Source organism: Urocampus carinirostris, chromosome 17, assembly GCF_059441175.1.
Source record: "Urocampus carinirostris isolate Australia breed hairy pipefish chromosome 17, RoL_Ucar_1.0, whole genome shotgun sequence".
Classification (NCBI taxonomy): domain Eukaryota; kingdom Metazoa; phylum Chordata; class Actinopteri; order Syngnathiformes; family Syngnathidae; genus Urocampus; species Urocampus carinirostris.
Genome location: NC_142365.1, coordinates 14410889 through 14420255, shown reverse-complemented (window position 1 = coordinate 14420255; position 9367 = coordinate 14410889). Strand labels below are relative to the sequence as shown.

The 9367-nt window shown below is 34.2% G+C and overlaps 1 protein-coding gene across 3 annotated transcripts in view; it reads left to right on the top strand.

The window, feature by feature from the left end:
- Positions 1 to 4979: 4979 nt before the first annotated feature.
- Positions 4980 to 9367, top strand: part of LOC148349293 (glucocorticoid receptor-like) — a 71438-nt gene continuing 67050 nt past the window's right edge. For 2 of the 3 annotated variants that reach the window (XM_088321342.1, XM_088321340.1), the window contains exon 1: positions 5101 to 5502. The gene's annotated coding sequence lies outside the window, so the exon portion shown is untranslated. Of the gene's footprint in view, positions 5003 to 5100; positions 5503 to 9367 lie in introns of those variants that run through there. The other variant, XM_088321341.1, reaches the window with a different exon arrangement.

The following is a 9367-nucleotide window of genomic DNA, read 5'->3' as shown; positions in this document are numbered from 1 at the left end:
AATTTTGTCACAATGCTTCAAAATAAGAGCAATGCTGCAAAATAAATCGCTTTCTCATCTTTCATTTGACTCAGACGACGTTCATCTTTTGCTACTTCTTTTTTTTATTTTACGTGCATCAAAGAAAGGTAGCAAAAACGGGAATTAAAAAGTAAAATATGCAAATGTAAAATACAAAAAAAGAAAAGCTAAGGCTTTACACAAAAAATGATACATACAGGAAATAACATCAACAGCAATATAAGTTTAAAGGGTTTAAGGGATCTACAAAAACAAAAATTGTGTCGTGATTTGGAACAAATTCATTGAGTGAAATTCTTCTTTTTTAACCAAATTCTTAAGAAATGAACAGAAAGAAAATACTTTTTATCGACTCATAATAGATTTTAAAATTCATTTTCCCTCTACTCATAAGGGGGGACGATGACGTCACGTTCGTTCATAACCTCACATGATCCCCCACCCCTAAGAGCTCTACACAAATAAGTCATTTGGCAAATGACGCAGGAAGTCTCGCGTTGTTTCGCAACGAGAACTCGAGGACACCCTTTTGACACATTCCTGCGTGGAGGGGAGCTAAGAGGGGGACAAGAGGCGTTCACCCCAAGTGTCAAACTCTGTTCTTATAGTCAAGTTTCCATGGTAGTATCAAAGCTCACGGAAAGGTCTCAAATAAAAAATAAAATATATTATATGTTATTTATTTGTGTTTTAGTGCTCGGTTAAAAACATTTTATGTCATTAACAATGGCTTATTAAAGGTATACACACAACTAATCGTATCACAATAAAACAAAATTTAAAAATAAGCTGTGCCTTCTGTTACCTTACTTTTATTTTTTAGGGGGCAACAGGAAGCTATTTTTTATAGTACATTAGCGTCTCTTGACTTGATGTTTAATTCAAGCTACAATATCGAAGCTCACGAGAAGCTGTTTTTGAGAAATTAAAAGCGTAACATTTTGGGTCCCTTTTAAAAAAATATTTCTGTGATTCATTGTTTTGTTATTTGAGGGAGAATGATCTAGATTAAGAGTACTTCAGAAGAATAAAAAAACTAACAAATCGGAAGTTAAACCCCTCCAAAAAAATCATTAAAAGTGAAAACATTTTATTTGTGATTTAAAATATTCCCCCCTTTTAGATTTTTTTCCCCAACATATTTTTGTTTTGTTTTGAAACATTTAGTTCATATTTTTCAAATATTTGTCATGACTTATAAAATGTTTTTTATATTTTAATTTATTTTCAGTTTTTTAATTATTGTTTTTGAAATATTAAAAAAAAATTGGGGGGGGGATACTTTTACGTTTTGAATTTTATTTAATTTATTTTTCAAAGTTTCTCAAATTATTTTTTTCTGGTTTTTCAATTTGTATTGTCTTTGGTTCCGTGTTTGAATATATATCTTTTTTAAATAATAATTTCTGGGTTTTTTTTCAATTATTATTTTTTCCTTTTAATCAAAATATTTTACTTCTGTTTTTAAAGTTGTTTTAATATGTTTGAATTTTTGTTTTGTAATCGTAAAAATAATTTATATTGGGTTTCCTAAATTATTGTAATTGTTTGGGTATTTCTTTTTTCTGATGTGAAAAATATATTTTTTGTTTGTCAAAATATTTTTTTTCATTTTCACTGAACAAAAAGAAAACCCTGATTTTTGCTGTTTTTGTCTGTTTTTGATTTTTTAAAACATTTTCTAAATATATTTTTCCATTTACCAAACGTATATACTTTTAGTTTTTTGAATACAATTATTTTTTGTTTATTTATTTTTCTTTTGTTTGAAATATTAATGTCTTTTTTTGTTTTATTTTTTTAATGTGATGTTTTTGGTATTTTATTTGTTTCTCAAATAATGTTATTTCTCTTTTTTTAATTTTTTGAATACATTTATTTTTGTTTTTTAAAAAAATTTCTGTTGTTTAAAATATTTATTTCTGTTTTGCTGAATATGTTTTTCTGTTTATTTATATATATATATATATATATATATATATATATATATATATATATATATATATATATATATATATATATACTGTATATACTGTATATACTGTTTTATACTTTTACTTTTTTTCCAAATATATATCTCAACTAGTGATGTGCTCCTCAGTTATATAGATTCATACATAGATACATTGATAGATCGTTGTAGAAATATAAAAAAGTTATCTGGAAACAAATGCTGTGAAAAGGCGAAACAACTGGAAGCTGTTTAGACGGAATAGCAGCGCTTTTCACGAGACCCTGCAAGTGACATGAAAATGCTACAAAGGTGAGCTAAGCGGTTATGATGCTAAAAAATCAATCTCTGCAAACCTTTCCCGGAGGATGTAATTATTAAAGACTCTTTAAAGAATGCCAGGCTGTATGGTCGGCCCTCACACATTTTCGCTTACAAAATCTGTCCTGCTTTCTCAAAAGTCTGGACACCCCTACCTTAAATAGAACATAAGATAATGAATAGAATAAAAAGCATAGAAAATAATCAAACAGGAGCCAAGTCTCATGTTGGGTCAAAAGCCAAGGACTAGTTTTAAAAATGGACATTGCGGGAGCCTGTCTGATGTGCAAAGGCAAATTATTCTGAAATTTTGGAGCAGCAACAGAAAAAGTCTCTATCCCCTGTGAGCTTCCTCTTGGACTTCGGTAGCTCCAGCAGTGAAGTAGCTCACTGAGGTAAAGGAGGCAAGGCCATTTAATGATTCAAAAACAAATAAATGAATCTAAAAATGAACCCTGAAATGCACGACAGCCAGCGAAGGGAAGCCAGGACATGTTCTCCTTTTTACGTGTGCCAGTTTAAAGTCGAGCGGGAGCATTTTGGAACTTCTGGAGAAGTAAGAAGGAAGACCAGCTGATTCCATGATAAAATGCATTGCAGTAGTCTAGCCCAGATGTGATGAAGGCATGAATCACAATCTTAAAAACATCACACTTGAGAAAGGGCTTCACTTTTGTTTACTGCCTTAGATGGAAGAATCTTGACTTCACTTCTGCCCTTTTTTGTTGATTTAGTTCAGGGGTCTTCAACATGTGCCCCTAAGGTCACCTGAAGTGCCCGCGGAACTGTTCTTTAAATACCTAACCAGTGCTGGGTCATTGCCATTTTCTAGTAAAGTGGGTTTTGTAGATGTTGACTAAGTTTAGAAAACCCCTCATTCAATTTTGAACTAAGTAATAACATGTCAAGTCAAGTCATGTTTATTTGTGACCCCCTTAATCACAAAGAGTCTCAAAGGGCTGCACAGATCAAAGACTATTCCAAACTACAGACTATTATGACACCATCCCATAATCTAAAACCTTCATGAGGGCAAATAATACACAGATATTTTCAACATAAAATATAGGTTATTCATATGCTTGTCATGTCCTTGTCATGACACCGGCTGAGACGCATTGGACTGATTGCTCTTGGAGTACTCAAGCGCGCTCCTTTGTACTGTGCGTTGCTGGAACGTTTGTTAAACCTGGTTAAACTCTGTGAGACATCTGTTAAAACCTGTTAAATGCCTAGTTCTGTGAATCTGCCTGTATTTGATCCTGTTTTGTTTTTGGTATGATCCGTTTGTTTTTTTTTGACAACTTTTCTTTTGTTTGGATTTCTAATCCACTCCGCGACCATCGATCCCCGGATCGAGTGTGCGCACCCTCCTCTTCCTCCCCCCAATAAATTGTGAGTATGTCTGCGCGAATGGGTCCTTTTTTTCCTGTTTCCTCCGCTGCGTGACAATGCTATAGAATAGAAGTGTGTTTTAAGTAACACAACAAAACAAATACATTGGAATAACATGATAATTTGTTATCTAAAAATTAGTGCGTTTTCTGATTTTGATTTATTTTTGAAGAAATAAAAAACCCTACATTCGGAAACTCTGGCAGCATGGCGGCTGAGAGGTTCGTGCGTCCGTGGCACAGTTCTGAGGTCATTGTGTCGACTTCAGCTACCTGCCTTCCTGTGCGGAGTTTGCATGTTCTCCCTTTGCTTCCTTGGGTTTCCTCTGGGCACTCCGGTTTCCTCCCACATTCCAAAAACATGCATGTCAGTAATTGGCCGGTCCAAATGATCCCTAGGTGTGAATGAGCCAGGCCCTGGTGCTCTGGAATGCCCTGCCTCCGGAGATCAATGGAAGTTTTTAAATCAAGGCTTAAGACACACTTTTATTCCAAAGCTTATGATTGATGCCCACCTCATATTCTGTATTGTCCTGTCTTTTTCCGACTGCCTGCCTGGTGGTAATACGAAGGAGAAGGACGATTTGAGATGAGTCAGCGTTTGACCTGAAGCATGTCAACGCCTGCATGGACTAGCTGGCAGTGATGGGAAGCTGCGTCGTGGCCGTCATAGACTTTCTGGATTAGTTTATAGGCTGGGGGTGTCGTTGCTATCATGCACTTTCCGGACAAATTTTCAACATGTTACCTAGTGTTTATTATGTTTGTGTATTGTAATGCTAAATGTAATTCAACCTGGTCATCCTGAAAGGGGGATTACCACTTCTGAGGTCCCTTCTCAAGGTTTCTCTTTTTTCTCACGCTGAGGTTTTGAGTTGTTCCTTGCCCGCATGTTGGTTTAAGATCAGGTAATTGTGTCATTGTAATCCTGTGCAGTCCTTTGAGACATTTTTGTGATTAAGCCTATATAAATAAATATGACTTGACTTGACTTGAATGAGCGAGTTAGTTGTCTGTATGTGTGCCCTTTGATTGGCTGGCAACCAGTTCAGGGTGTCCCCTGCCCACTGCCCGAAGATAGCTGGGATGGGCTCCAGATCCCCCGAGACCCTACTGAGGATAATGGATAGATGGATGGAAGTTAAACCTTACAAAAAATAATTAATTGAGAGTAATAAAAATGAAAATGAAAAGACAAATAAAACCCTCTAAATGAATACCCCAACGGACTTCCCTGAAATAAAAAAAGAGAAGAAGAAGACTGCGTAAAACCCAAAGCGGGCGTCAGTCGAAATGTGAAAGAGCTGAACTTCCGGTATGTGATTTTACTCTGATCGGCGTTAACCGGAAGTGTTTTTTTCCCTCTCTGGTACGTTGACGTCTCGCCCAGCCTTCGTGGAGTTCGCGGCAGAATGCTGTTGCCCGACCGCGACACCGTCTCTTTCTCTCGCTCTTATATAACTTCCATTTTTAACTTAAAACACACCTACAAACCCCTCGCCAAGCTCCACTCTTCTTTCCCAAGAGAACCTCTCGGATTTCTTCTCCTTTTTCACGCCTTCTGCTTCTTAAACACAGAAAAGTGGTGCTGTTTTTTCACCCCTCGGATCTCCTCCTCGACCTTGTTTACTTAAGTTTTAAAATAGTTGTCGACAGAAGGAGAAACAGATTTTTTTTTCACAAAGGATTTTTTGTTTTTTGTTTTGTTTCATTTTCTCGTGTTGTCACCAGCAAGGAATGTTTTTTTATTGCCGTGGCAAATTTTCTCGCTGACTTTTGACAGGACATGACTTAGAACGGAGCGTCCCTCCCCAGGTAAGAAACCCCAACCGGGTGCAAATAACAATTTTTGAAATAAAATAAATGAATTAATACAATATAAATACATTGATTTGGGTTTAAAAATGTGTGTAAGGCGTGATCGCTGCAGTTGTGCGAGCAGCCAACAGGTTGCACTAATGTTGCAATGCGTGGGAGGAAGCAAAAACAAAATTTTATTTGTAATCGTTTCAATCTGCATTGCAAACAAAGAATGCAAAATAATTAGTGCATGTAAACGGAGGAATCGATTTTGGAAAGATTTGCCCTTATTTAGAAAGGGTCGACTTCCGGTGAGGGGCGGGGTAACCCATGGGAGACCTGTGAACGAAATAAGGAAAATAATTAAAAACAATTGAAAGTATATTTGAATTGAATGGAATCGTCTTTATTGTCATTGATAACGACGTAGTAAACATGGTATGAAACAAGATTGGACATGCACTCCAGGGTAAACATGTAATAAAGGAGTTTTGGATTTACATTAAAAATTATTTCCGTCTTTCCTTATAAATGTTATAAAATGATTTTTTTGGGTGACATTTTTTCAGTGGTCTCCTCGGTTATTTATATATATTCTTTGTTTCTCCCCAAAAATTGTATTTCCATTTTTCAAAATATATTTTCTGGTTTTTTAAATCTAAATATTTTCTGTTAAACATCAAATGTTTTTTATTAAAAAAAATAAATCATGTTTTTTAATTTTTGTTTCTGTTTTTCAAAACCTTTTTCTGCTGTTTTATTTATTTATTCTAGTTTTCGGATTTTTTTTTCTGTTTTTCAAAGTTTACTTTTGTTTTTGTTTTTAGATTTTTTTTTTCAATTTTTGATATATTTAGATTTTGTTTTTTTCTGAAAGAATATTTTGTATTTTAAAATATATATATATATTAAAAAAATAATAATAATTGTATATATATATATATATATATATATATATATTACATATAATAGATATAATAGATACATGTTTTTCAGTTGTTCTTTTTAAGTTTTTCCCCCAAAAATTGTATGCTGATTTTTGAACGTATTTCTTCCTGCTTTTCAGAATATTTGTCTCTGTTTTTTGAAACATTTAAAAACAGACGTATTTTCTGACTTTGGGAATATATTGCTTTTCAAAATAATAGTTTTTTCTTTCTTGAAACATTTTCGGGTTGTTTTTTAAAATTTGAAATGTATGTGTTTCTTGAAATCTTTTTTTTTTTTTTTTTAATGTTTTTTGAATTCCTTTTACTGACTTTTTTGTTCCTGATTTTCAAAATATTTATTTTATTCTGTTTTTAAAAATACTTCTTGTTTTTCGAAACATTTTTGTGTGATTTTCCACACATTTTGAGCTATTCTTTTGAAATATTTGTTCTGTATTTCAAAATTGTTTTTTGTTGTTGTTGTTTTTGAAAAAAGAAATGCGACATTCTCCTCTTTGGGGAAAAATATTTTTAGAATATATTTCCCCTGGAATATTTGTTTTAAATTATTGAAGAATGACTTGAGCATGGAAGATATTTCCCAACACTGCAATGTTGTTGCAGCCTGGTCATCCTGGAAGAGGGATGACCTCATATGCGGTCAATTCTCAAGATTTCTTCATTTTCCTCATGTTGAGGTTTTTGACTTTTTCTTTGCCCTCATGTAGGTTTTAGATCAGGGGATGGTATAGTCTGGAGCCCTTTGAGACTCCTTGTGATAAAGGGCTACGCAAATAAACATGACTTGACTTGACTTAGCTCTTTCCCCCCCCCCAAAAAACAAGTTAGGAAAAACAACAAAGAATTAAAGAATTAGTCCAAAAAACTGATATAGAAACCTGCCGCTAGATTTAATCTCATAACAACAATCTACTTATTAGTTACTTACTGGATTCAAATGTCAGAAAATATGTTTTACTTTAACATTGTCTTAAAATTAGCATTAGCAACCAGTTTCATTGGTTATCATGATCTGTTTAGTTATATTAACACAACTTGCTTACTCACATGTTTAATTCCTTGCTTGTCATGGCAGCGCCCGCAAATGGAATTCTTTCAATATGTTTGTTAGGTTTCATTAGCAGCAATGATATTAAAAAATAATACAAATCTAAATTCTAATCAGAAGTGAGGCTCAGCCCAGTAGTGGTTCTCAGTAATTTGCGGCGTAATTATCTCTGTCTATTCTTGTTGAGGAAATCGGGCCACGGATCTTGTGACCGTCAGGCCAGAAAATGAAGCTTCAGTTTAAGCAATGCAGTTCATTTATTTGCTGGCGTAACTTTTTTTATTCGGCGTATCGAATTAGACGGGAAAGTACCTTTACGTGAGAAACCATATCTAGATCTAGAGCTGACGGAACAAAAGCTTGAACAGACGACAACTCAGGTTATGTTGGAACACCAACTTTATCGGAGCAGAACATGAAAGAAGACAATGCAGTATTTGTTCAAACAATAACTGAACAAGAACTTGAAAGAAGACAACGCAGGATACAGTATGTTGGAACACTTAGACATACTGAAAAAAACATGAAAGTAAATGCAGCATATGTAAGAATACTAACTTTAACTGAATAAAATCATACAAGTGAGACAACGCAGTATATGTTAGAAAACCAACGCTAACTAAGATGAAAATATGAAAGGATGGTAACACACGATAGGTCAGAACACCAACTTCATCTGAGAAAAACATGGAAGAAAGACACTAAACAACATGTTTGTACAGTAACAAAAACAAAAACTTGAAATGAAATGCAGGAGATGTTAGAATACCAACTCTAACTGAATACAAAATAACCAAGAGCAATTTAGAACACTAACTCTAACAAAAATATGTGCAGGATAGGATATGTTGGAGCACTAATTCTAACGAAACAAAACATTAAAAGAAAGACCATTGAAGGATATGTCAGAACACTTACTAGATCTGAATGAATTCTAACTGCAACCGAACAAGACATGAAAGGTAGACACTGCAGGATATGTCGAAACACTAACTAAAAACATGAAAGGAAGACCACACAGGGTATGTTGAAACACTAATGTGATCTAAATGAACAAAACGTAAAAGAAAGACAATGCAAGGGTGTTTTGGAACACTAACTAGACCTGACTGAACAAAACATATAAGTAAGACAATGCAGGATATTTTGAAACACGAACTAGCTAAACAAAAATGAAAGGACAATCCAGAATATATACGGACACTAGCTAACGCTAGCTAAACAAAAAAAACATGGAAGAAAGACATTGCAGCATATGATGGAACATTCACTATCTTTACCTGACCAAAACACGAATGAAAGAACACAGAACATTTTGGGACACTTGCTTTAATCAAACAAAAACATGAAAATAAGACACTGCTGGATGTAATGGAACAATCACTATCTTGAACTGACCAAAACGTGAACAAATGAACACAGACAATGTTGAAAGACTAGCTTTATCTGAACAAAAACGTGAATGAAAAATGGCAAGGGATATGTTGGGACACTAACCAGCTCTAACTTAACTATAACATGAAAGAAAACATTCGGCACATGTTGGGGCACTAACTGACCAAGAACACGAAAGGGAAGACAGGGTAGTATATTTCAGAACACTTACTCTAACAGAATAAAACATGAATGGAAGACAACGCAGGATCTGCTGAACAATGACCAACTATCTGAACAAAATATGAAATGTGCAATGCAGAATATGTTGGGACACTAACGGAATAAAATTTGAAATGAATGCAGTGGATGATATGTTGGAACCCTAATTAACAAAACATGAAAGTTAGACAACACAGAATATATTTGAACACTAACTAATTCTAACAGAACAAAACATGAAAAGTAGATGAAAAAGACATATACCCACATACTGGTAGAAAAGTAA